Source organism: Amyelois transitella, chromosome 20, assembly GCF_032362555.1.
Source record: "Amyelois transitella isolate CPQ chromosome 20, ilAmyTran1.1, whole genome shotgun sequence".
NCBI classification, from domain to species: domain Eukaryota; kingdom Metazoa; phylum Arthropoda; class Insecta; order Lepidoptera; family Pyralidae; genus Amyelois; species Amyelois transitella.
In genome coordinates this window covers 5,275,856-5,281,778 of record NC_083523.1, presented here as the reverse complement: position 1 = coordinate 5,281,778, position 5,923 = coordinate 5,275,856, and positions in this window count along the sequence as shown.

Below are 5,923 nucleotides of genomic sequence, written 5' to 3'. Positions count from 1 at the left end.
TCTGATGGATGTCGTAAAAGGCGACTGAGGCATGGTCTTACAAATTTGAGATTCTTTTTTTAGGCGATGGCAACCTGTTACTATTTGAATCTTGATTCTATCATTAAGCCAATCAGCTGTTCGGCTTTATAGTCTTTTCAAAGATCGAGAGAGTAGATTGCGTCCGTCTACACTATTAGGGAAATAGACGTGTTTATATGTATGTAAATTAATCACATAAGGATAATATAACTCGACAAATGATATCGTTTATCATGGAATGTATCCAGCCAACGAAAAATACGAGACAAAAACGTATTGTCGTCCGCAGCTGGCATCATTTTTACTGCAACCGCAGAACGACGCAAATGAATTCGCCGACTCGAATTAGTCTGGTGTCAGCGGCAGCTAGGTCTTACAATCCGGCCATCCATTATCTCTGCGGGGCCGGTTAATAAATCTCTCAAATGTTTCAGCTACTATGTTATGCAGGATTACCGAGCCATCCCCGGGATTAAATAGTTAAAGCATAGAATGAACACTTCAACGTGTATAATAAGGCGCTGTTAAAATTGATCAACCAAAAATATTGTAAGATATACGACATAGTTTTATGGAATTTAAGTACACACACCCGATAAATGTTAGAAACTTCCCAATAAATCATGATTATAAAGAAGCACAATAATATAGTTTATTGAAATAATTCGTTAAGCGGCTGGTTTTTCATCATATTTAATACCTGAAAATCTTGTAACTATTGTTTGTGTATTTTGTGATGTGCTAAGTTTTTTTTTGATATTTATATGTACTACTTATTCATACATAATCACGTCCTTATTCCAATCTTGAAAAGACTGCAAGGCCATGTTCAGCTGATTAGTAATATCAGGAACACTGCCAAAATTTAGCGGTGGGTTGGCGGTTGGTTGGCTTAATTCCTAACCTACATATTTGAGTGTTTCTTCTATACTCTCTTCATTTGGTACACCGGGTCGCAACTATGCTTTAAATTAACGTATCTAAGGTCCTGTTTAATGTATTAGTGGGTTCAAACTTAATAAGGAGCGGCCGCAAACAGCTGGCACTGCGGGTAGAATTGGCCCATAATTCAGATGACATCTTAGCTAATGGCCGGTAATAATGTGTCGGCTCGTTAGCTTTACCGCGACACGTGTACTTCATTACTCTGTCCATCCCTCCATTTACATGTGACATGTTATTGATAACATATATGATACATAAAGTATTAAAAAAGAAAAACAAATATGTTTTGGCTTACTAATGTATGTCTAAGAATTGGTGCACAGTCATCTAGTGCAAGCTTCTATGCTGGTCTCGTAGTGAATAAAACCTAGTGTGTGAAAATTCGTTATTTTGGGACAGTTCAATATTTATTAATTTTTGGATTAAAATTCCCATTAAAATAATGAAAGTATAACCTTACTTAATGCCATTAAGCTCAAAATATTAATTCATTGAAATAATATCTCGCAGCGTTTCAGGATAAGATTGTAGAATTACATCATTATTTTTGTTTGAAGGTTTTGTATTTTCCCATTAAGCTTACAACCCGCAACACCGCGGTTTCGTTATGCACGGCTCCATGATAACAATATTCTGTTTCTATATTTGTATTTTATTTGACTGCGGCTTCGACCGTGGATATGATTTTTCAACAAATTTTGTTATTATGGAAAACTATCGTTGGAATTTAAATGTCGATAAAATATTCCATCAAATTTGACACAGTCGTAACAGCGTATACTACTATGTAATAAGCATAATGTTTTAACGATTTTACTTGGTTTACGGTTTCATATACATAGCTTATTGTAAGTTTAAATTATATAAGGTATTAAAATTGAGAAAGAAAGTAAATTTTGGACTCTTTAAAATATCTTATTTTTGGACATATTTTCTAGTTAATAAGTGCAAAAATTAGATTTCTGTGGCAGTGTTAATGTTCTTGATTATTGATTCTGTGATTATTTTGTATATATATTAATAGAACACCAATAAAAACAATCAATTCCCGACGGTTCTCCTTGCAGTCGCTGTGTTCATTACAATTGCAAACAGGTTCCTGCCCGATTGAATGCATCCTCCGAGCTAAATAACTCACAGTAATTTGAAACCTGCTTGATAAACAATTTCCTGTTGGTTTCCGAGGAATATATCTTTCTTCTTTTAAACGAAGGTCAGTATACTAGTTTATTTTTAATTTTTAGTTAACGCACGTTATGAATACATACTGTTTTATTTGCATGACATTTGAGTATAATATTTCGATCAGCATAATGTGTTATAATTATGCTTGAGTATTCTCAAGTAATAGTCATGTGTTGACTAAGGTGATGGGAAAGCAATAGTTGTACCTATTTTAAATCCCATCAGAAACATCCTGTAAAAAAAAACCTAAGTCACTGGATTAAAATATATGACAACCAAGGTTTTATGACTTTGTCAATCTTTTTCAGACTATTGGATAATGCAATGTTTAGGTACCTATTTCTAGGGACTGCGGAGCGGGACCTATTATTCGGAAATCCGCAATTCACTCACAAACAACATTTAGCAGGATTGCACCTGGCTTAAGCATTGGCAGTTATTGTTTGCCGACAGAGTAATCGGTCGGGAGGACACCTGGCCGGCACTGGAATGGATTTGCGGTGAACAAAGTCGTCGCACGTTCAGGGCCGGACTTAGTTCCGTGAAGCGGATAATTGCAATGTAATAATTTTAGTCTTTGTTCTTCTCTTTTGTCTCTTAAGTTTGTACTAACGCAATTATAGCCTTCCCTGCATTCAGTTTGTGGTTACGTGTGCTACGAGGACAAAGAACATACACTCGTATGTTCTTTCTTCTCGTATTTATAGATATATCCATTATCTTAACCCTTATTTGGTGGAAGGTGTTTATAGCTAAAAGGTCAGTTCATTTGATTCCAGTTTCCTTTTGTTTTTCAGCAGTCATTATTTTTTAGTAGACTTTTGCCCGGGGCAGCCTGACTGGGAATAAATGTAACCTGCCCTTGTATGGTATAAATATACATTGTATGAGTGCGTATATAAGTGTTAAAATTTTCACATCAACTAATGATTTGGTACTTAATCCAGACCTGTTTACTCTCTGTGTCTATTACTACGGTAGTCTTTGTGTAGCTTTGGATACACCATAGACTTGCAAATGTGTTTTAAAGGTTTTATCAGACTTTTACAATTAAGCTGTCCATATTTTAAGCGAAACGAGCTGTGGAACACTACATTTTTTATAGAATTTACTAGAAATATCAATGTTTTTTAGGGCTGCATTATTGCATTGACGAATAATTAACTTCCAAAAAACTAGCATACGTATCATATTAATAAAAGATTTGGCAGAATAAATGTGTGTGATTTAATCCGTAGAACTGAATAAATGCGTTAAAAGATGACGACTTATAACCATAACGTATTTAAAATACCAAGTACGAGTAAATTGGAAATTATGAATATATGCATAAAATATGCAGCATTAAAAACTGAAATAGGTAATTAAGAGGTCTATGGCGTAAAGCCGAAACCGCTTTTTGGATTTCGCTGAAATAAGGCAACTAAATTTATCTATAGAGTTGTACCGGTTGCTATATCGTTATGTTATCAATTTTGACCTATTTTTATATTAAGGAGTAGAAATGCGCATTTCACAGTTCACTAGGTACTTCTTTAATCAAATATCTAAGAAAGTAAACACATTGAATGCATCAAAATAAAAGACTGAACCGTAACCGCAGTTCGATCAAATTCAACGGAACACAAAGCCGAGTGCTTGCACTTAATCTACAGTAACACATTTGCAGTTAGTATCTCGCCCGCTTCAAAGCATTCATACTTATTTCCTGCATTATTTGCTTTGGTTTCCGCGAGTCGTGGTTACAAAGTATTGAGATTACAAATATTAATCATTATCATATCTCTTGTAATGCGTCTACTGCTTAACATAGACCTAACCCAATGATTTCCACTTTGTTCTGTTGGAGGCAACCTGTAACAGAACAAAGTGGAATCATTGGGTTAATAGCATATAGCTTTCTCGCGGACTTCACCAGATCATAGGTCGATCTCGCGGGGGGCCGTCCAACGCTGCGCTATCCGGTAGATACGTGGTCTCCACTCGAAAACTTTTTGGCCTTGGAGATGTTTTTATTTAACAACCGTGGTACCGTGTTCAAATATACTCATTGCAAATTGTGTATATTACATTTTGTAACGATTTGTGTTATTTCCTAATAAATATGACTGTTATTGCTGTTGAAACAGGTTAAATTTTTCAATGTATTCGTTTAGTGCAAATATTGAAAACAAAAATACCTAAAGAAAAAATCCTACTTACTATTATAAAGGCGAAAGTTTTTATGGATGTATGGATGTTTGTTACTCTTTCACGCAAAAACTACTGAACCGATTACCATGAAATTTGGTATGTAGGTAGCTGAAGACCCAGAATAACACATAGGCTACTTTTTATCCCAGAGTTCCCGCGGGATTGATAGGGTTTCCATGCGGACGAAGTCGCGGGCGGCCTCTAGTTACGTTATAAAAAAGGATGTCTGAATTTTCTGCACAATCAATATTTTGTGTCGTAACGTAACCGATTCCCTGTTGTTTGCAAACTCCCTGCACCAATATTAAATGGGGTTTGCGCTGACCGCCTTTATTTTACGATTCAAGCTGCCATGTTCCGAGCTGCAGGCTTCAAGTCCGGCTTTTTGTGAAATAAGGCTGTACGCACATGTATTGTATTTTCTTGAGCAGTTAATAAGGAATACATAAGTCAGAAACAAAAATATAATAATGACAAATATATAGCGCAGGAACAATATCTACTAACTACAACTTACACTGTCTAAGTTTTCTATATTAATAACAAAGTGGATCATGATATCTGATAATAATAAATGAATTTGAATTTAAATATCGCTTTTCGAATCACGCTGAATTTGTCCCAGCCTTATGCCTACTACCTAGGACACTTATTAGTTAAAGGTACCTATGAGAAATACTGACAGTACGAGGAGTAGTTATACAGACTTTTCTGACATATTTCCATTTGACAACCAAAAGAAACGATAGTCTAAACGGATACCATTGTTTCTTCCATGCCGTGTCACTCAACATATTTGCTTTGAAATAATATGGGTATCTTTAAAATTGAATAGAAATGGGTGCACTAACCCTTAAAAAGTCGGGCACAGCAGATCTTAAGTTTGCTTGTTCTAAGCTGGAACACCGGCTACATTACCAAGTACTAATCTTCGTCTCGCTCTAGCATATTTATACTTTATGTTCTGTCGCCTTCGCTCATACTGTAATTTTAATTCTAAGATACTAATTTTCTGTGACGTGACAAACAATTGTGAAGTTAATTAACTTAAATCTACCTTGAGATTCCTTAAATAGTTTGCTAGAGGGATTCGGCATTATGCACAATTTAATTTGCTTGAAGAATTTAAAGGCCCCAACTAATAAATTTTAAACGGTTGAATCGATTTACATTAAAATACTGATTTCTTTCTATAACGTGCACTTACTCGCACTCTTACATTTTCTACACTATAATATGTTTACTTACTGGCTTGCATTACCCTAATTTCTCCCTTTCATAACTTTGATATTGTTGATCTCATACCCATCTAAATCAATTCTTTATCAGAAACTACAGTTAAAGAGTTGTTATATGGAGAAAGAGTTGTTACGACGTCATTCATAACAGACACGTCTTCCATATACCATCCAAATTTTTGTTAAAGTGAATAAAAATTAATGGGAAAATTTAAATTAACATGCAAATTGAATTTCATTTTCCGTATTAACCAAATTAAAGTAAAATAAACTTAACAGATGAAATTTCTAATTGCTTTACGATTATTGCCCTTAATTAGCCTATTTACGTTTTAGGAATG